At 38.2% G+C, this 24,132-nt stretch overlaps 1 protein-coding gene across 12 annotated transcripts in view; it reads right to left on the reverse strand.

Annotated features, from left to right (window-relative positions):
- The window catches only part of LOC136857785 (mitochondrial protein C2orf69 homolog), a 256,190-nt gene that overhangs the window by 210,181 nt on the left and 21,877 nt on the right, over positions 1–24,132 (reverse strand). For 5 of the 12 annotated variants that reach the window (XM_067136705.2, XM_067136710.2, XM_067136698.2 and 2 more), the window contains exon 2: positions 1,791–1,904. The exons of 4 other annotated variants lie outside the window; for them this stretch is intronic. The gene's annotated coding sequence lies outside the window, so the exon portion shown is untranslated. Of the gene's footprint in view, positions 1–1,790; positions 1,905–11,505; positions 11,676–24,132 lie in introns of all 12 variants that reach the window. 3 more of the 12 variants (XM_067136701.2, XM_067136700.2, XM_067136706.2) reach the window with 3 other exon arrangements.

Here is a 24,132-nt window from a genome sequence, read left to right on the forward strand (position 1 = left end):
GAATGTGTGGGCATATTAAATGGAGAATACTTTAAATCAATAAATGAGCTGTGTGAAATAGAAGATAGTTTAAGTGCTATTTTTGAATATAACAAGGGAAAAATATTAAAGAGTGATGAAAAAATGACAATACTACTGGATGTGATCAATAAATTTGTTGAGAAGTATCCGACTATAGCTATAAACTTTTATGTAGAATGAACATCACAGTTAATGGGCATGTCTTCAAATGTTTAGGGGCATGGAACGAACACGCTAAGACAGGGAAAAAAAAAAAACAGATGCCTGTCCCATATTAGGGAAGCGCAATGAGTTTATAAAGTCCACAGTACTTAGGAATGAGCACAGTTACCTTTTAACGAGCCTGATGGCCTAAACAAACTTACAGCATGCTAAGAAAAGTGACAAAAACCTCAACAATAATTGCCTGATTTTAAAACATCCAGTTTATATCTGGAATAAGTGTGTTTTGTTGACAGAGGTGATGCTGCATCAGGCAGAGGCACTATTTATATGAAATTACAATTCAGGAGAGATCACTAAGGTTTAAAAGTTTGTTCCTTGTGTCTAACAAATTACTAGTCAGTCAAAAATATGCTATCCGAATGGAACTAAAATATTTTTATTGACTTCACGCTGGAAACAAAACAATTAATTCATACAAACTTTAAAAAAAACAGTATGCTTCATCACTAAAATAATCTATATTTATATAAATGGACATAAAACATGAAGTTTCAATAACTGTTAAAGAGCTCTACCTGCTGATACAGTAGTAATCATTAGCCTGCATGGGACAGTACCTGGCAAACAGCAAACAGGCACTGGATTCATACAATTATTTCTTCTACTGGGAGAGAAGTAAATGAAGAAAGAAGCCAATATCTCATCTTTAACTTCATGGTCTGCTGGCAAATGAATTCACAGTACTGTACTTTCTCGGTACATCAAAAGGGGAGACCTCAATTGAAAATGGAAGTAAGCACATGCAGCTGTTGGAATAAGGTATCCCAGCAAAAACGGTGAAATAAATAATTTTTCAGTTATATGAAATGACAATGAGCAAAGAATGTTTTCAATCCTAATATTTCTGTTAATATTTATTCAGCTAATCTGAGCATTTAGTTTCAGATCTGAATTGCTCATGATTCAGGCCATTCAAAACTGACCATCAAAATTGCATTGCTAGTAACTGATATGTAGAAGGCTTCTTTGATTATCAGTAAGGAACAAAGAGATCCAATGGCTTCTTTATCCATGATACAGACACACACAAAAGATTTCGTAGGGTACCTGATCTCAATGCCTAACACAGGCAAATCAGCAATCTCAACAGCTGTTGCATTTTTCACCATTAACACTGAAGCTATAAGGTTCAGAGTCGTATAACCTTGAAACCCGTCTTTGATTTCCCTGGTGTAGATACATTTTTTTTTTTTTTTTTTTTTTACAAATGGCTTTAAGTTGCATCGACACAGACAGGTCTTATGGTGACGATGGGGTAGGAAATGGCTAGGAGTGGGAAAGAAATGGCTGTGGTCTTAGTTAAGGTACAGCCCCAGCATTTGCCTGGTATGAAAAATGGGGAACCAGGGAAAACCATCTTCAGGGCTGCTGACAGGGGTGTTCGAAACCACTATATCCTGAATGCAAGATCACAGCTGCTCGCCCCTAACCGCATGACCAACTTGCTCAGTATATATATTTTAAACAAATAACACACCACCCTTCCTTGTGTAAATACAATGATTTTCCACACAAGTAAAATATTTCAAAGAAATGTCACTCACCAATTCAGTATATGAGCACTCATGGCTCCAATAATGTAAACAGAGAGTAAGTGGTTCCATGCAGTCATTAGCAATCACACGTATTAGTGTTTATTACACAGGAAACCAAGAGATCTGGCAAAAAAAAAAAAAAAAAAAAAGACCAATGTTAGAGGTAACAATACATTTTTTAAACATCTGGATGCCAAACTACTACAAATAAATGGAAACATTCAGTAACCAAACAGAAATTTTTCTCTAAAAGTTCAATAGACTCTTCCAGAAAATTAATTTCTGATACATTCGATATATTATATAATTGTGTGTGTGTAAACAACATATTTTCAAATGGTCCCACATCCACTGCCTTGATTAATTCTGATTTATCGTATATATTGCCAAGCAGTAAGGAATATTTAACCTGGATATCTCTCAGTGGTACAAAAAGCACCAATATTTATTAATAAATCCCCTCCTGCTTAGAACGTCTTTGCACTGGGTATTCCACCAATACAGTTCCAGGTGCGGTAGAGAAGAATGGAAGAACACGACAGTGAGCAAACTATAATGACAAATAGAACATTCCAACATCAAACAGTAATTGGATTCTAAGGAGAAAGGAACCATAAAAATGAAATAGAATAAGAGTTCATGTCAATGAAAACCCCCAAAGTTTACCTCTCGACAAAGCATTCAGAAACTAGACAGCAATTTTTTACTTTACAAAGCAATTTTTCTCCGAAGGTTCAGTAGTCACATCCAGTAAGTGAGGGGAATTCCGATGGGCCAATCTATCACATTCTTAGGCATTTTGCAGTAAAGGGTGATCTATATGAACCTTTTCAACTTTAATGAGTTATAATTTCCCTCTGGAAGCTGGTGTAAACTTGAAATGGAGTTTAATGATCTCAATGGGTTCTGGGAGAATCTATATTAGTACCGCTACCCATCCATTGTTGACTTAATTACTTCGTAATCTCCAATGTTTGAAGTCGGGGCACGAACATGAAGCACTCTTTTCAGCAGCGTGTTCTTATTATGGAAATATATTGGAAGACAATTTCATTAATTGAAACACAATGGACATTTTGAAGATAATTCAGTGTGTGCGATGTTCCAACCAGGTGGATTATTTTATTGATAGTATGAAAGCTAGAGCTAATATAGAAGCAAAGCTACACAGAATCGAAGCCACCATCGTTGGTCATCGACTTACAGTAGATGGGCAGGCCATATCCATTGTATGAGTGACAGCAGACTCTCTCGGCAAATCCTGTATGGTGAACTCAGCACTGGCAAGAGGACTTGTGGTGCTCCTCTGAAGCGATATAAAGACCAACTTAAGCAGACCATGAGAAAAGTAGATATAAACCCAATTACTTGGCATACTCTTGCATTGGATCGCCCTCGCTGGCGTGCTACCATCTCAGCTGCAGTTGCACAGTTTGACTAGGAACATTGAAGACAGGAAGAGGAAACATCCATAAGATGCAACATGTGTGGCGGCAAGTTTCATGCAAGAATTGGTCTGATAAGCCATCAGCGTCACCTTTATCATATGGACTAAGTATTACGGAACAGCAGGCGAGAAACGAAAACTCAGTTATGAGTATCAGCTGACGACGAAAGCTAGAGACAACAGGTTTGCTCTTCAGCGAAAGTGGAAAACAAAGACCAGAAATAATGTTATTTTTTTACGTCCCACTAACCACATTTGACGGTTTTCGGACACGCGGAGGTGCCGGAATTTTGTCCTGCAGGAGTTCTTTAATGTGCCAGTAAATCTACAGACATGAGGCTGACATATCCGATCACCTTCAAATACCACCGGACTGAGCCAGGATCAAACCTGCCATGTTGGGATCAGGCCAGCCAGCGTCCCAACTGCCTGAGGCACTCAGACCGGCTACAAAGTCCAGGAATGAGTCAAGAATGTATAGATGAAGTTTGAGGATGCTTACTGAATTCCCCATAGAAATCACAGTGCCGAATGAACCAGGAGAGAGACCACTCATACGACGCATGTCGAAGAGCTGCAAAGAAATTGGGCTTCTTTTACAATTGGCTTTAAGCTGCACCGACACAGACAGGTCTTATGGTGATGATGGGATAGGAAAGGTCTAGAAGTAGGAAGAAAGCAGCTGTGGGAGCCGCAGCATTTGCCTGGTGTGAAAATGGGAAACCAGGTTCAATCTCACTATCTCCTGAATGCAAGCTCACTGCTGCGCGCCCCTAACTACATGGCCAACTCACTGGGTAAACCTCCCTCATGTTAAAGAGCCACAACTAAATGGCTGTAAAGACACAACCACGAACAGGTGATTCAAGAGGAAGTTGTTGACTTATTGAGCCAAGAAATGTATCTGCCTCAGGAGCATATTGACAGTATATAATAAGCAACTGAATTAGAGATATCTGACTAGCAAGCATAGCACCCACTTTCACCCTACGATTGCAATGGCACAGCATGGCATGGACTCCAAAAATCACTGAAAGCATTGAGGAGTGATACTGATCCATTAACACAGTAAAGCTCCAATAATGTAGGGAGAATGGTTGGATTAAAATGAAGGGGGTGCAGGTCGCTTTTGATAGAATCTCAGATGTGCTCAATAGGATTGAGGTCCGGGTGACCTTTTGGGACTAGGCAAATATCCTCATATATGTGGAGTGTTCATTAAACCAATTGGCTACAATTCAGATGTTATGAGCTGGTGCATTGGCTTGCTACAGAAAAAGGTTTCGTGCAAGGTGCTAAAGCGAACAAATGGGTGGACATGATCCGACATCAGGTTCCTGTAATGTTCACCAGTGAGGGACGCGTGTAGTATATACCAGCGGTGTCATTTCATTACAAGTAAACAGTCCTCCTATTAGGACACCTCTACCAGCTGAACTGCAACCTACTGGCAAGAGGGACCTATCGTCTCATGTGCTGGGTGACTGATTCGTACCCTGCCATCGTCGTGGACCAACCGGTACCTCGACTCATCTCTCCAAGTGATCTTTTTCCAAGCTACGAAAATCCAGAGGCAGTGTTCCTTCGCCCATGTCTTTCATTATACCTTCTAACGTGCGGTGAGCAGACGTACCCGGTGATTGCTCTGAATGGCATAGCTGCTCACACCTGAAGGGATTAGGAAATGGAGAACTACAGTTTTTGGTGTTTGCAGATGATGTAGCAATATGGAATAGAACAGGAGGAAGCACAAAGCAGGCTTAGTATGTGAAAAATTAATTTTGAAGAGTGTGGAATGAAAGTGAGCAGAGCGAAAACTGTGACAAAAATTAGCAGGGAGAATTCTAGGCACAACATACAACTGCACGACCAACAAGTTGAAGTAGTAAACCAATTCATATATCCAGGTAGCATGATGGCCAGTAATACCAGAGCAGAGCCTGAAGTACTGGACTTGGTAAAAAGACCCAATTTATAGTCTCATGCAAAACTTACTATGGAGAGGAAGATCCTTCATAAAACAAAAAAATCACCCTGTATAAGTCTTATTTCATTCTTATATATTACTTGAAAACATGCATGCTAACATCAAAGGATATTAGCAAGCTGTAAGCCTGTGAGAAGATGTTTCTTAGAACTGCCCTTCATACAGTAAATGATGAAATCCGTACTTAAGATTAACTGAACCTATGGAGGAAAGACTAAGGTCATCCAGTCTTAATGGTAAACTGCTTGGGCATGTTAAAAAAATGAATAGCACAAGAATACCACATGCATATATGGAAAGAAGAGCAACAGGCAGCAGACCAACTGGAAGACCAAGAGGACAGACAGATGAACCAAAGAAGAGGAAAACAGAGAACAGAATTGAGAATTTGTCATGAACAACAAAACCTATTTGAACACAAAACATTGGAGCATGCTCGTTTATGCAGAAAGTGCTCAACAGTGAAAACATTAAGTAATGTTATCTGTCTGTTATTGCTTAGATAATTTTTTTAATGAAAATAATCAATGTAAATAATAAAACAAATGTTTCATAATTCAACATGCTTTTTTCCTTTGAAAATTCAAGTGATCCATTAATTTTGCCTGTCAGTGTATTCGATATCAACCAGAGGTAATGCAGTTAGTCAGAAATACAGTTTGTTGACATAGATGTTGATTCCCATAGGGAACCTGAAATATTTGTCCTGAATGAGTAAATTATTATTAATACAGTTTGTTCCATAATACATTAATCTAAATATATTCCTCCATCTCATTATATTGTATACCTTTTGAAATCTTATAAACGATTAAAGGAGACCAAAACAAGAAAGTAAAATTGCCTCAAAATCACAGAGTGTAACAGGCAGTGTTCAACTATATATTTGCTTTTGCTGTGTGCTGATCCTTGGGCCAGTAAGTCGAGGAAACAAGAGTAGCTCTGATGTCAATGCACTGTAAGCGCTGAGTGAGCTCCATCCAGTTGGTTGTTACAATATGTGTGCTGCCACTCTTCTGTTTATTTGAAGTGTTGTTCACTATAATGATGTGTGATGATTGTCGAAATGCCTACCTGGAGCATGTACAGCTGTAACAACATGAGTAGAAACTGAAACTATAGAGAAAGAAATACATTTCCATTGATTTCCCAATAGAAGTAAGTCACCTTGTAGATTTAGCAGTTAGGTACAATTTCGCAACAGGAAATATTTTTCTCCCAGTAAGGGAGCTACTGTGTGATCAGAGCATTTTAAAAATGCAAAGTATGATGAAACACAACTTTTTAAAATGAAGAAGCCTACGGAAAAGCTACATGGTCCAAAATTGCAGCCAGGGGCTGTTTCTTCAGTAAGATGTCCGGCTCTGACAGATGGAAATATTTCTCATGCAGGAGTGCTAATTCAGAGCAGCTTCACAAAATACACTGTGGGAGTACTCATCGGTATCTAAGAAGAGCAGGATGGAAAGGTATGCGACTAAAAGATGAAGGAAGTTTGTTGACACAGTATTAAACAAAAGTGATAACGATAAAGATGTACGTGACGTTCAGAACACAACACTATGAGTGAAAATATTTTACCAGACAGACACGAATGTAGTTTGGAAATGCAGTGTGAGTTAGGAAGTGAAATAGCTAGAAAATACTTAAGATGTTGCAACTTCCAGCCCAGCACTGAACAGTAACGTAATGGAAGAACAACAGTTTCTATGAACCAGATGAAAGTGATAAAAGTGACAGTGAAAGTTATATTAGTGATACCGATAACAAACACATTCCGGATGATGTACATATTACAGGTTCATATTTCTTTGTTGCATGGACAAGTTTACTCACACTCTGTGAAATTTGTTACAGTTGTAAAAGTAAAGTGAAAAACATTTCACATTACATTAAAGAGTCGCTTTGTGGTTGTGGTAGTGAAATGCGTTGGTATTCTCAACCAATGGAAGGAAAGAAACCAGAAGGAAATGTCCTAATAGCATCAGCATTATTGTTGTCAGGCCTTCTGTTTGAGCCCTTTTGGTCATTCTGCAAGTCCATTAACTTACGTATGATGTCACAAACTGTATATGGTAGAATTATTCATAGAGTAACTTTTCCAACATGGAAGATGCTTGGGATCAAGAAAGGACTAATGTTATTGATTGAAAAGCTCTGCCAAACCCATTTGATTAGCCGGAAATGGCTAGTACAAGCTTTTCAGCCAAATATTTTGTTTATTTGCTCATGGGTGTAAATACTGGCTGTATAGCTCATTTGGAACTTGTTCAGACAGATGGCGAAAGGTGATCTTGAAATGGCTGCGTGTGATACCGTAAACAAAACATATTGTACAGGAAGAAAATTGTAATATAAAACTCTTCCTTTTAAGAGACCAGTTGAAAGACCGAGTAGAAAGTGGATGGATCAGATTTGGCAGAACATTAGAGAAGCTGGATTGGATGTGGCAGAAGTAATTGAGCAGGAAAAGTGGAAGGATAGAAAGAAGTGGAGAGGGCTTGTTAACCACACCCGGGCAACTGGAGTGGGACACTGATGATGATGATGATGATGATGATGAAAACTCTTCCTTTCTGATAGACACAAATGAGTAAGTTATTAACTGAGAATGCAGTATCCTTATATTGAAAATTAATTTCACTTTTGGCACATATCAGAAAGTCTAATGATAAAAGATGAAAGCTCTTGATAAAAAAACTTAAAAACATCAAGAAGTTCAGGTGTGGAAGGCCAGTACAAAATAATCATTTATGGTGGGCAGCACAAATATTTAATGGAAACAGTTCTGTGTTAACCGATAAATTTACCTCAATTTTGGACCATGTAAAAAATTAGCATAAGTGGTTAGAAAATGGTGAATGGATATCCTGTGAGCAAGACACATTAACAGAGAAGGAAGAGGGAAAGAAGATGTGGATTAAAGGAAATTCAAGTGCATATGAAGCCGTGAAGAAATTAATTTCAGAGAAATCTTTTTTAAAAGGTGTGGAACATATAAAACATTACATTCACACCAGAAGCCTATAAAGTTATTGCAACCTTCATTTGAAATACACTCCTCAAGGAGAATTTCTTGTACAGTAGCTTAAAGTTCAGATCAATGATTGCTGCATTGGACTATAACTGACAAGCTGGTATCAAAACTCAGTACTCAAAACCAACAGGAGCCTGGGTGATAAAACAGAAATATGAGGAGCTAAGAGAAGGATGGAAGAAGACAATAATGAACAAAATAAACCTGTTACAAACTATCTATAGTAGAGCCTCACCTGAAGCTCAAGCAATGGATTTGTCACTGCCTAAAAACACTGTTAGTGGGACGTAAAGCAAATAACATTATTACCGAGCTCGATAGCTGCAGTCGCTTAAGTGCAGCCAGTATCCAGTATTCGGGAGATAGTAGGTTCGAACCCCACTGTCGGCAGCCCTGAAAATGGTTTTCCGTGGTTTCCCATTTTCACACCAGGCAAATGCTGGGGCTGTACCTTAATTAAGGCCACGGCCGCTTCCTTCCCACTCCTAGCCCTTCCCTGTCCCATCGTCGCCATAAGACCTATGTGTGTTGGTGCGACGTAAAGCAACTAGCAAAAAAAAAAAAAAAAAAAAAAAAAACATTCTTATTATTATCATAATCATCATCTTTCTTGGTATCTGATCTTTATCACCTTCAGAATTTCAAATAGCTTGGCCCAATAATCAACATTATCAAGTGCCTTTTCTAGATCTGAGAATACTACGTTCATCAGCTTGTCTTTCTTAATTTGAACCTTCAAAATCAGACGTAAAGTCAGGATTCCTTCATGTGTTCCTACATTTTCTGAATACAAACTGATCTTCTCTCAACTCAGCTTCAACTTGTCTTTCCATTCTTCTGTAAATAATATGCTTTGAATATTTTGCAAGCAAGAGATACTTAACTAATTGGTGCGGTAGTTTTCAGACTTGTCAACACCTGCTTTCTTGGTAATAGATATAACATTCTGTCTAAAACTGGATGGCATTCTCCTGTATCATACATCTTGCATGCTAAATGGAATAACATTGCCATGCTGGATTCTCCTAAGGCAGACAATACTGAGGGTATGCCACCAATTTCAGGTGCCTTGTTCCTATTTAGGTCTCTCAAAGCTCTGTTGAATTCTGACCTCATTACTGGATCTGCCTTTTCATAAGTATCACCCTCTTCTTGTTCCAGAACCTTAATCTACTTTCTCTTGATACAATTGTTGAGTATGTGCCTGCCACCTTTCAGCCTTGTCTTCTTTTTGTAGAAATGGTTTTCTATCTGTGATTTATACCAACAACAGATCATAAGAATTTACAAGTGTTGTGTTATATCCTCAAGACAGTGACTTATTTTAGTGGATACTGAAAATTGGATCAGAAATTTTTTCAAGTATTATGCTATCCAATTTTGTTATATGCATGGCCTATTAGTTGTTTTTTAAAGTGTTTTAAGATTTTATGGCTGATGATGGCTAAATATTAATAGCCTGAAATCAGTACCATGATTAAAATAAACTGAAGTACTTTTATATTGTATTGATTAGGTGGATTACTTCATATGTTTACAATAATTATGATCATAAATAGGGAACATGAAAAGTATAAGATTTGATAGAGGTAGTGCAAAAAGTGCCTAGAAGGCAGTCCGCTTCGCCGGAGTCATCCCAGGACAGCTGGATATTGAATTCTGTGAGGCACGACAAGGTGGACCCTCTTGTGCAGCACACAACTGATCAGAAGAAAAGATATGCTCGCAAAACTTGCAAGTCAATAGTGAAAAACACAATGTTCTAAATGTGACACTGGCCTGTGCATTGACTGCTTTATTCCTTTCATTCTTGTTAACTGGTGCATAATGTTCTGTCCATTGATTGTTTATAAGGAGCCTTAAATTCCCAACAATATTTGTGGTAGGCCTATTTCAGTTAAAAAAAACAAAATAGTGTGAATAAGTGATATTTTCTCCAGATTCTTATATACATACATAGAACTTACATCTAAAACAGTGAAATGACTTCATGTAAACACCTACCATTGCCATATGGCAAATTTCTCGAAAAGTATACATAATAAAATGACGAAACTGATAAGTATTATTTCCGTAAGTGCCTTACAACATAAATCAAGCAAAAAAAGTAAAGGAAAGTTTGATAAAATAATTCCAGCACCAATGGGTTGGTACTCTTTGTGGCAACCCATGACCCTGGGAAGTTGTTCTAAATGAATAATAATGTTAAGACATTTTATCTTTCTCATTGTCATGCAGCCTTGGAAATTCAAACACACATCTATTAAGCTATGTTCATATAGGCCTCATATATTTTAGCAGATCCTTTTTCCAGAACCATTTTTTTCAGCAGATTCCTAAACATTTCAAATCTGCAGCCAAGCGTAGCACATTTTGTTTAGTTATACCAGGGTTGGGAAAAAAATGTTTTAGAAAAGAAAACAACCAAATACCACATCTCTTTCTTTAAACCAGGTTTAATTCCAAATACTCAGAGTACCTAAATGAGTTTAAACCAGTTGTGGCTTCGTATTAACTATATACTGTACCAGGAAATGATTGTGGGGCCAGAGCATGGGAAGGATCTCAGGTAGTGTTCGGTTTATTATTGGAGCAGGTACAGAGACAGATAGTATCACAGGGCGAATAATAGATGGTAAATCGTTTTGATAGAATTTATTAAAAATATTCACAGAAAAAATCACCCTGAAATTGGAATTTCAAACTCAAATTTCTAACCAATATTTTCCAAAAAGTGTAAAATAAAAGATCGATGCTATTATCTTCTGTGACATCTATTTGCTTGAGGATGTCCAAAATAAATATTACTCTTTTATAGATCATATACACCCTACAGTTCATCTAATATGAATTGAAATACAAAAATATCACTTTGCATCTTGAATTTTATCAAGTTCATCACTTATGGTGCTGACCTACAGTCTTTCTAATATTTTGAGCATAAAATGAACACACACCGTCATGAAATTATTGGTAGATTAAATGAAAATACTTGATCACTTGCTGTATGTCTCTACAGTTCATTTAAGATGAAAAATGAAATAAATAGCGCACTTGTAAATCCTAAATTTCATCTATGTGAAGTTAATTCAATTTATGAATGATTTTGAAAAAGGAATTTACAGTCAAAAATCAAGACATGAACCTCTCTTGAATGATTATAAATTACGAGTTGATATTCACATGAAGCACTTGTTAGAGCACTGTAATGAACTGAGTGCTTTGTAAAAAGTCAGTCAGTAGGATTACTCACTCAGAATACGAGAAGATCTGCTTACAAGTGTAGGAATTGTGCTGTACGGCGACTTGGTGCCTGGAACATCCCGCAGCGTGCAGCCAAGGCTCGAACTCAGCATCGGCAACGTGTTCAGTGAAGATACCACGTTAATCTCCCTCGTCGACGTCCCTCGATGGGTACCATAGCTGAAAAAAACACGTAAATCCCACATTGGAAGCGATGTTCGATGTAGCAGAATCTCGCAGCACTTTGCCAAGATTTCCGTTGTTCTTTGAGGTAATGTCGAAACACGGAACTTAACTGTACGCTCAAAAATAAAATTTATAACTCATATGTGCCAGGGCCTATGCCTTCCTGGTACAATATGCATATTCTCAACTCAAAGAGAAGTTCAATTGGCACTATAGAGCTCACAAATATCACCAGAATTGATATAATATACCGACACAGGTTGTAATGCAAAGTTCTATTCTCATAGTAATTTTACGGTGTTGAATTAAAATTCACAGTCCATGCTACGGAAAACACAGTTTTTATATACACACAGTTCATGGAATTAAGATTTAACACTGTCACAGTTCATAATTGTCAATAATTATATCTGAGGTTCGACTGTCGAATAATGGTCACAGTCCATAAGCACTTGAAAAAATGTTATTAACAACAGTCTCTACCACAGTCTCTGAAATAATACTGTTTGCAGATTAAGGCGATTTTATGGCAGGATTTACACCACATGGGTCTGTACTACTTAATATAGTCATAAAAAGTCCTTAATGTTCACTGAGTTTCTCGTAGTAGCGATCGAAAGATCAAGAAAATGCACACAAAAAACAGTAAATTCTAGCCCTGTTATTGGACGAATGTCGAGTGAAATAATGTCTCACACAGTTCACAGTTGTGTTATTATAGGAGAAATACGTCTCAGATTGATTGAAATGGTCTCAAATTAGGATTTTAGTACACCACACGTAATGACTTAGAATAACGTCACAGTTCATAAGATACAGTTCAGAATTACGTGAAAAATGGTAAAGTTCACGTCATTTACTGACAAATGAAATATTTGACACTTCAATTCACTATTTCATTTATAGCTTCACTCAGTTAACACAATTCCAAGTATTATATCACGACAATTTAGTTCGAGAAATTTTTAGAATATTTCTGTCGTTGCGGCAGAAACTTTACGTACGACGTCTTCGCACTATCTTCACAGCGTTCGAGTATGGCCACTACTATGGACTCGCGGATCGCGACGGAGCATACTGTCCTTCATAAATACAGAACACACACACACATACTGGTTATAACCTTGGTTCACTGACCTATTTATACCAGTCTGCGAGCAGCGCTCGGAATCAGGTGATGAAGGGGTGATAATTCCTTCCAAACTTATTACCACTGGACGGATTGACCTCAAATTTGCAGGGTTTCACTTCCAGAATATTAGCTACAATTCAGCGTTGGTCTCATTTTAATTGGTCCAGGCATTAAAAAGTCCGAAGGGGAGGGAAGCGACACGCAGCGGTGACGTCACTTGACGTTGCTCGACTTGCGCTCTCCCTCATGCAGCGCAGTGGGAACGAGAACCTTCTCTCACACAGCTGTTCATGCATCGGAACTTAACTGTACGCTCAAAAATAAAATTTATAACTCATATGTGCCAGGGCCTATGCCTTCCTGGTACAATACGCATATTCTCAACTCAAAGAGAAGTAAATAATACATTACACTCTTGCTCAAAATTAAGCTTTAAATGCAAATTAAATGTCCAATCACAAATTATGGCATATTCTGAGAACACCAGTCACCAGTGCACAGATTTCATACAGAAATGTTGCTTCATTATCACAATGTTAATAAACTAAGCACAAAATATTAAGCAATTTTTACACAATATTATAGGACTATAGGTTTATGAATTACGATTTATGCACGATTTGATGATGATGCTTGTTTAAAGGGGCCAAACATCTAGGTCATCAGCCCCTAATGGTACGAAATGAGACAAAATGTAATGACAATTTAAAAGTCCAAAATCATCCACTGACCAGAATTCAAAACGTGATGAAGAATGAATTGATGGATATGAATTTAAAACAATCAGTGGATCTGACCCACAATACCCCACATTGCCAGAACTAGTGTTATACAATAGTATTACTGATCAAGGGACTGCTTCTAAAGCATAATCCTGAATCAATGATGCTTGTAGTCTAAAAAGGGCCCAAAATCCAGGTCACTGGCCCCTCATAATGTTACTTATCGCTAGGAAAGTCGAACCATGGTATTTGTCATTTCGCGGTACTAATCAAAAGTAGCGGAGACTCGCGATATTCCACACATTATGGTATTACTCACAGGAAATGTAATGTGCAGATGTAACACAGACCTATGGTGTTTCTCACATTGTGGCACCATTTACAGGCAACGCAAACCTATGGTGTTCCTCACATAGTGTACTAATCAAAGGGACTCGTATTATCCCGTGGTAATACCAATATAAATGGTCCGTTATTGGACATTATAAATTTTCCAGCTAACTCATTCCTGGCTGCCAGCGTTTCGCCCCCGTGTGCTAGGCTGGGCTCATCAGTTGGTACCTAGCACACCTACCAAGACGCTGGATAGCGCATACCGTGGAGGCCATTGCGTAGGCTAATTGTAGCCACCGGCAGTGCCAATGCACTATGAGAGACATTGTCTCATTATCAAAAAATGATGCTTGCTTGGCCATCAGATGATGTAGATGTTGATTCCCATAGGTAGGTGTGCTAGGTACCAACTGATGAGCCCAGCCTAGCACACGGGGGCGAAACGCTGGCAGCCAGGAATGAGTTAGCTGGAAAATTTATAATGTCCAATAACGGACCATTTATATTGGTATTATAAATTTACTCATTCGGAACAATTATTTCTGATTCCCTATGGGAATCAACATCTACATCATCTGATGGCCAAGCAAGCATCATTTTTTGATAATGAGACAATGTCTCTCATAGTGCATTGGCACTGCCGGTGGCTACAATTAGCCTACGCAGTGGCCTCCGCGGTATGCGCTATCCAGCGTCTTGGTAGGTGTGCTAGGTACCAACTGATGAGCCCAGCCTAGCACACGGGGGAGAAACGCTGGCAGCCAGGAATGAGTTAGCTGGAAAATTTATAATGTCCAATAACGGACCATTTATATTGGTATTATAAATTTACTCATTCGGAACAATTATTTCTGATTCCGTATGGGAATCAACATCTACATCATCTGATGGCCAAGCAAGCATCATTTTTTGATAATGAGACAATGTCTCTCATAGTGCATTGGCACTGCCGGTGGCTACAATTAGCCTACGCAGTGGCCTCCACGGTATGCGCTATCCAGCGTCTTGGTAGGTGTGCTAGGTACCAACTGATGAGCCCAGCCTAGCACACGGGGGCGAAACGCTGGCAGCCAGGAATGAGTTAGCTGGAAAATTTATAATGTCCAATAACGGACCATTTATATTGGTATTATAAATTTACTCATTCGGAACAATTATTTCTGATTCCCTATGGGAATCAACATCTACATCATCTGATGGCCAAGCAAGCATCATTTTTTGATAATGAGACAATGTCTCTCATAGTGCATTGGCACTGCCGGTGGCTACAATTAGCCTACGCAGTGGCCTCCACGGTATGCACTATCCAGCGTCTTGGTAGGTGTGCTAGGTACCAACTGATGAGCCCAGCCTAGCACACGGGGGCGAAACGCTGGCAGCCAGGAATGAGTTAGCTGGAAAATTTATAATGTCCAATAACGGACCATTTATATTGGTATTATAAATTTACTCACTCGGAACAATTATTTCTGATTCCCTATGGGAATCAACATCTACATTATCCCGTGGTGTTCCTCACATAGTGGGTACTAATCATAGGCAAGGTAGACCCATGGTGTCGCTCATAGAGTGGTACTAATCACAGGTACTGTGAAACTCACCCTGATTCACACACTGTCACTACTGGTACTAACCACAAACCTATTGTGTACTTAACAGAGTGGTACTACGCGCAAGAAAAGGGACTGATGGTGCTCCCCGTGTAGTGGTACTAATTACAATTAGTTTCATGGTTCTAATTTGATCATCCCTTGGTCGCCCCTTTTAGTCGCCGCAGGGGATATCGTGGATGTATTCTTCGCCTGCGTCCCCCACCCACAGAGGGATGTATGTTTGGTCAGCAAGAGCTATTTTATTTCATTCAAGTCCGCCGGCAAGCCAGTTAGGACCCCCTATCCGCCACCTAGGACGCGACATGTGGAAGTATCACCTCTCCCCCTGCTAAGCCCGAGTAGTAGCTTCATGGTATGCAGAATTTAAACATTTAAAAAAAATCAAATATCTATGAGGCGAATGGAGGAGGATAGGTTACCTAGAAGAATAATGGACTCTGTTATGGAGGGTAAGAGAAGTAGAGGGAGACCAAGACGACGATGGTTAGACTCTGTTTCTAACGATTTAAAGATAAGAGGTATAGAACTAAATGAGGCCACAACACTAGTTGCAAATCGAGGATTGTGGCGACGTTTAGTAAATTCTCAGAGGCTTGCAGACTGAACGCTGAAAGACATAACAGTCTATAATGATAATGTATGTGTATGTATGAATAAACACTATTTCACTCTTCTTTCCTGCTTAGTACTTGCACTGTCACATCACGATTAAATACTTTAACAAGAAACACAAGCTTAGAAGCATTCTTAAATGCACTCCTAAAGATGAAGATTATTTTAACACTCACTTAATAAGTCTGTGCTGTACTAACTGTTCAATAATGGGTAAAAATTCATTAAAACTTTTAATGTCATTATTTTGACTTTTCCACAACTCTTAGGTTGGTTCATTATGTGGCTTCTTACTCAAAAAGCAACTCCTTGAAAAGGGAAGGTTTTTCACTGAAACTTGACGAATAAGTTGACCTTGCATATCCATAAACTTTTTCCTTTCCTTCTTCAGTTAAATCCAGTGCTTGAATTCTTTTCATCGGAAGCTAAGCAATGAACTGGTGTTAGACCCATATTGCATCTTTTTCTGAATTTCAGTGTGTCACATTTGTCCTTTGTAGCTTCAAATTCCTTTTGAAGATTCTTCCCCACATGTACTGTACCACAAATGTGTAACAAAATTGGCCAGTTTTTAAGATATGTCTCGAGGTAATCTACCATGGTATTCCAGCGCACATCACTTGGGAGAACAACGTTTGGGTCACCAGATTTTCTGTAACACAAGGTTTCTACCTCACTATTTCAGACTGTAATGAAAGTTGGTCTGATGAAAGCTATGATCAGTATCAAGAAACTCCACAAATCTTTGATCAATAGTTTAAAGGAGATAAGGAAGGTTAAAGACCCACTATATTATAAGAGAGAAGTAAAGAGACTAAGAAGGAGGTGCAGGTTGAAAAGAAATACAGTTAGAAATGGCTGCGACAGAATGGGCGGCTATATTTCTAGAAAACAGAACTCGGAGAATTAGAGTACGCAGAGCTTTTCTGACCCTGTAATAATTAAGAGGGGAATTCCTCAAGGCAGTATTATTGGACCTTTATGTTTTCTTATATATATCAATGATATGAATCAAGAAGTGGAATCAGAGATAAGGCATTTTGCAGATGTTATTCTATACAGAGTAATAAATAAGTTACAAGATTGTGAGCAACTGCAAATTGACCTCAATGTTGTGAGATGGACAGTAGGCAATGGTATGATGATAAACAGGGTTAAAAGTCAGGTTGTGAGTTTCACAAATAGGAAAAGTCGTTCCTTTTGGGGATCATAGTAAGTACCTAGGTGTTAATATAAGGAAAGATCTTCATTAGTGTAATCACATAAATGGGATTGTAAATAAAATGTACAGATCTCTGCACATGGTTATGAGGGTATTTAGGGGTTGTAGTAAGGTTGTAAAGGAGAGGGCATATAAGTCTCTGGTAAGACCCCAAATAGAGTATGGTTCCAGTGTATGGGACTCTCACCAGGATTACTTGATTCAAGAACTGGAAATAGTCCAAAGAAAAACAGCTTGATTTGTTCTGGGGTCATTTCCAACAACAGAGTAGCGTTACAAAAATGTTGCAAAGCTTTGGCTGGGAAGACTTGGGAGAAAGGAGATGAGCTGCTCGACTAAGTGGTATGATGATATATATGTTGATTCCCATAGGGAACCTGAAATATTTGTCTCAGTATGCACTAGCAATGCATCTTGGTGGATGTGCTATTTACCAACTGATGAGCCCAACTTGGAACACTGAAGCAAAACGTTGGCAACCAGGAATGAGTTAGCTGGAAAATTTATAATGTCCAATAATTGGACCATTTATATTGATATTATAAGTGGTATGATCCGAGCTGTCAGTGGAGAGATGGCGTGGAATGATATTGTCTTTAAAAGTAGGAAAGATCACAATATGAAGATAAAGTTGGAATTCAAGAGGACAAATATCTGTTTATAGGAAGGGGAGTTAGGGATTGGAATAACTTACCAAGGGAGATGTTCAATAAATTTCCAATTTCTCTGCAATCTTGTAAGAAAAGGCTAGGAAAACAACAGATAGGGAATCTGCCACCTGGACGACTGCCCTAAATGCAGATCAGTAGTGACTGATTGAAGCTATACACCTTTAAAGATGTCCATTCACTCTGTGCTACTTTTGTAATTGAACTAGAATGCCAGACAAGTTCTTTTCTTCTCCAATGTGCTGCTTTCTGACTTAACTTTTGGTGCTTTAGGATCCAATGATTTTAACTACTTGTACATGTTTTCTCAGTCATTTGAAATAACTGAAGGGAAAAGTAAGAAATGCCCTTAAATTTTTTAAGTGAGAAATACTGAGTGAACAGCTAGTCTAGTAAAAGAAACCTCAAACACTTTATCTCACAAGAAAGAATCAATGTGAATTTGTTCATGAAACTAAAGTGCAATGAAGATGATGAAAAGTGAAAGATACCGTATGTTGTATTACTTCAACTCCTTGTACGAAAGGTTTTAGAACTGTTGCATAATGGCTGTGTACAATATTTTCTGAACTATCAAATGCTGCTAAAGTTTGTGACAGCTGCAGAAAACAACTTGGGATCCTTAAAAAGGAAAAATGAGCATCATTGTTCACCTTCCCCCTCCCCAGATAATGATCAATATGCAAAGACTTGTCATGAGGAAGATCTTTATTTTAGTCCAGTCAGAGGCTATCCAAAAACTGAACACTCCTTTTCAAGAATTAGGAGAATCCCCTGTATATGTTAAAAAGGCAAATAACTAGGATGTATTCCATTAAAAAATAATTAGTTTAGCTATAAAACTTAACGTTATTGTTAATGTAGAGTCTTCCGAGTGTGATGGTGAGGCAATGTAGTAGTAGTAGTGAAAAATTTCAAGGCCAAATTCAGTAGTTCAACCAGCAGAGACCTAAAACTTATGATTTCAACTTGCTTGCCTGAATCATGCAGGAAGATAAAGCTTGAATTCAATGTTCCTAACTCTATGGCTCAGAAAGCAAAGAAACTTCTACAAGATAAAGGGATTATGGAAAGTCCAAATTACAAACTTGGAAAGTATGCTCCAGCAGAAATTGTACAATATACAGTATTAAGGTATACATTTAATGATAAAAACAAACAGCGAGAAAACAAAATCAAGAGATTACTACAAAATATTTAGCAGGAAACTACTAAGATATGATCCTCCAACATTACTGTAAAAGATAAAAATAATAAGATGGCTCACAGCAACAAAAAAATTACAGAAAATTAGCAGAAACATTTAACAAATTACTAAATTGCAAAGATTCCCCAGAACTTCTTCAAACACACACAGAAACCCCAATTAAGACACCAGCAGAAAACATAAACCCATGCACAATCCATGAAGTCTTCAAAACTTTGAAAGAGCTCAAAAACTCTAAAGCAAGTGGTGAAGATCAAACATTTGCATAACTTTGGGAATATGCAGCACAACCAGTGAAAATATCTTTACACCAATACATAGTGAAAATCTGGAACAAAGAAGAACTACCAGAACATTGGACTAAAATTAACATATCCAATACACAAAAAGGAGGAAAATACAATTCAGACAACCATAGAGGAATTTCCCTTTTGGACTGCACATATAAAATCGTGTCAAGAATTCTATACAATTGTTGTAAAGATCAACTTACACTGGAACTAGGAGAATACCAAGGAGGATTAAACCCTGGAGAAGCTGCCCGGAACAGATATCTCCTTACTGATGATAATGATGATTGTTGTTTAAAGGGGCCTAAGAGCTAGGTCATTGGCCCCTAATGATATGACATGTAATGAAATGAAACAATGAAAACTTCAAAATGACTGACTAGAATTTAAAACAAATGATGATGAAAAAGTGATCGTGGATGCAATTCACAATCCCTTATTTTCTGAGATGATGCTTGTTGTCTAAAGGGATCCAAAGTCCAGGTTGCCGGCCCCTCATAATGGTACTAATCACTGGTAAAGCAGAACCATGGTGTTCCTCCCATACTGCTACTAATCACAGGTAAGGCAGACTCGCGGTGTTCCTCGCAGGGTGGTACTAATCACAGGTGATGCAGACCCATGGTATGTTCACGCATAATGGCACCACTCGCAGGTAACAAAGACCCATAGTGTTCCTCATATACGGGTACTACTCACAAGCAACATAGACCCATGGTGTTCCTCACATTGTGAGACTAATCACGGGCACCGGCTAGATCCATGGTGTTCCTCACATAGTGGTACTAATCACAGGCCACATTTACTCATAGTGTTGCTCATTAATCGTAGGCAATGTACACCCATGGTGTATCGCACATTATGGTACCATCCACAGGCAACACAGACCCATGGTGTTCCGCACATAGTGGTATTAATCATGGGCAATGCACAAACCCGTGATGTTGCTCACATAGCGGTACTAATCACAAACAACAGAGACCCACGGTGTTCCTCATATAGTGGTGCTACTCATATGTAACTCAGACCCATTCTGAACACAGTGGAATCAAACCATTCAAGCACAGCGCTTGGCACCCATTCCCCTTAGACACCAGTCTGTGCAGCCGAGCACTAGCTACCCCACCATGGTGGGATGCACAGGCAGGCAATGCCCAGACCTGTGGTGTTTGGCATATAATGGTACTGTTCCTAGGTAACGTCGACACATGGCGTTCCTCACATGATGGCACTAATCACAAGTAAAGTTGACACATAGTGTTCCTCACATGATGGTGGTACTGATCACAAGTAATCTCATAATTCATGATCCATCATTCCTTGGTTGCCCCTTTTAGTTGTCTCCTACGACAGGCAGGGGATACCATGGGTGTACTCTACATCTGCGTCCCCCACCCACAGGGGGTATAATCACCTTAAAATTAGTAATGGATGTCTACAAAAGAAGACAAAAACAACAAGCCATAACCTTTATAAACTTCAAAAGAGCTTAGGATTGTATCCACAGATCCTGAACGATGAAGGTATGAAGGAAGTTTGGACTTCATTCCAAATTAAAAACATGATAAAATTAACCCTAACAAACACCAAATCCATAGTAAAATTCAGAGGAGAAATATCTGGACTGTTTATGATTATAGCAGCGAAACTGTTTATTGCCATTACATTTCAACTGTGCTCCAGAATACATGATGAGAGAATGGTACAAAGAAAAACTGGAACCAAGAAAGATCAAATAAACTTAAATTGCTTAGGATTCACAGACGACTTAGCGTTAGTAGCTAATAACATTCAAGCCAGAAATCAAATAAGTCTACAAAACATAGCGCAAAATATTTTTTTTTTTGCTAGTTTGCTTTACGTCGCACCGACACAGATAGGTCTTACGGCGACAATGGGACAGGAAAGGGCTAGGACTGGGAAGGAAGCGGCCGTGGCCTTAAGGTACAGCCTGGTGTGAAATTGGGAAATCACAGAAAACCATGTTCAGGGCTGCCGACAGTGGGGTTCGAACTCACTATCTCCCGAATACTGGATACTGGCCGCACTTAAGCGACTGCAGCTATCGAGCTCGGTCACAGTGCAAAAAATGGGACTCCAGATATAATTTGATAAGAGTAAACTAATGGTAACAGATCCACTAGCAATAAACCACATAACAGTTAATAACAGGAAAGTAAAAATAGTGGAAAAATTTATATATTGTACCTAAGAGAAATTATAACACACAACTTGGACGAGAAACCTACATGGCAAGAAAGAACTAAATTATAAAAGCTCAAAAATGAACATGGTCTACATACAATAAAAAAATGCCTATCAATCAAAACTAAATTAAAAACACTATGAGACTGTGGTGCAACTAGAGGTGACATACAGAAGCGAAACTCTTTCTAAAGTCACTCTGAGAAACAGAATCGACAAAATCCTTAAAAAATAAGAGAAGAATAGCTAGAACGTGCATAAATAAAAAACATCAAAAAGATGGACAATAGCGGATAGTGCCAAATGAAGTGGTGAAGAGAGAACTGTAGCCCATCACAGATATGGTACTATACAGAATAAGAGGATCTCTTTTTTGGTCACATTATGAGGACATGACAAACCAGATCACCAGGAAAAATTATAGAGGAATTCTGGAATCTTCAGCAACAATCTGGATGATTTGCAAAACAAAAAAAGAAAATTTAAGGAAACTGAAAAACATAAGAATAAGATTTAAACCAAAAATACACAAACGACATACAATGAAAAGTGTATTTACAGACGAGTAACGACAGAAAAGATGAGACTGAATGAAAAACTACTGGACAATTTGGAAAGAAAACTTATCAAAGACCAGATGATGATTTATTGAAGTGATCCAATGAGGCCATAAAAGCATAATAATAAAGATAATAACAATTAGTTATTTCATGGAAGTTACAATATTAGCAGGGTTATGTCTGGTAAAAATAGTTGGATGTCAGTGAAAGATAGCAATGGTCATAAAACTCATGTTTTAAAGAATAATTCTGTATAATTTAAGGGTGGCATCAGTGGCGAAGCGTGAACTAAGTAAGCGGGTAGACAGAGATTTCTTTTATTTAAACTGTTTTAATCATATTATATGGAATTTTGTTTTCGACGCATACATCTGTATTCAGTATTGCTATAACCCTACGTGCACTTGCTTTATTTTTAAATATAGACGAAATAGGCAGCGGGAGTTGTCAAATAACAACATACTTTTACAATAAAAATAGCAATATATTTTATTGTTATGTAGATTTAATAAGAGAAATAAGAAATAAATAGTTGTTCGTACAAGTCACCTTAAACAATATTCTTGTAAATGAGTTTAATCCGCCTGTCCTTCATTTCAGCAAATATATCTATTACTCTCGTCTTGAAGTCAGGCGTCTTGCTAAGATTCCACAGAAAATTCTTCTCTATAGCTAGAGTTCCCAAGTTAGACAGTCTCTAGTTGGTCATCCAATTTCTTAAATACGTTTTATCATTTGAATGTACTCATAGCGCGTTCACTAGAACTTTAACGGAATATACAGCATCAAGTTAAGCAATTTTTTGCGTATGCGTACTCTGGAGTACCGTACCTTATTAAGACTGGAAGCCAATAGTTGTTGGGGTTATAATACCGCAACTAATATTGGCGGGCAAGAAAATGCACGTACTTGAAGGGTTTTGATGCTATCATTCATTTATTAGGTGTAAGTTAACTATACTTCGTATTTAAATATTATAAATTTATTTTTAAACGTGTCTTATAATAAAGTAAACTCAAATTAATAACATTAAAAGCATGTCTAAGATGGTAGCCAATAAGAGCATCTTTATAAGAGAGATCCAAATACTAGCCAATGAGAGCAAGAAGAGACGCTGGTAAGTCTGTCTACTGGGCGGAGACATCTTGCTATAGGAAAGTCACAGTTCCACAGTCAGCACCTACAGATAGCGTTAGTGTTGCTCTATCTGAAAGCTTTGAAAATCAAAGGGAAAATACACAGAATGAACAGCGTCTACTTTCGCCTACCTGCTTCGTGTAACTAACGCGAGCCTTAGCATTGCCGAAGTGAGACGAAAATAAGTAAAGCGGGGAATACAATAATGTCACGAATCTGGAAATATTTAATGTTCTAAAAAGTAATTGAATTAACTAGACAATATTTATTTCACGAAATGTTAAGGGTACACGCTGTCTACCCTGTCTCCCCTGACGCTTCGACCCTGGGTGGCATATATGTTAAATCTCCAGCTTTTCAGAATTTGTAGAACTCTAACACTAAAACTGTGTTTTAATGCCATAGTGGAACATATGCAGTGTGTGTAAGTACAATTCATCAGAATGTCGAACTTATGACAGAAACTGCAAAAGTGCTTTGCAGTCCAGCAACCGTCACATGGAGAACTGTATAGCTATCATACTAAAAAAAAAAAAAAAGGGCCCAATCTCTTGACTGCAGGTGCCCTTCAGGTCCCTTCACTACTATTCATAGACAGGCAATGTTACATGTCATTGGGCCATGGTATGACGTAGTATGATATCTATAGTTATAATAGACTAATTCTGCATGTTACTATCGTGCCGTACTGGTAACGGGCTGGGCTGGTATTCATGAGGTCATACATTCAAACACAACCTCCTGCTTATT

This window comes from Anabrus simplex, chromosome 1 (assembly GCF_040414725.1).
Source record: "Anabrus simplex isolate iqAnaSimp1 chromosome 1, ASM4041472v1, whole genome shotgun sequence".
In the NCBI taxonomy this organism is placed as follows: domain Eukaryota; kingdom Metazoa; phylum Arthropoda; class Insecta; order Orthoptera; family Tettigoniidae; genus Anabrus; species Anabrus simplex.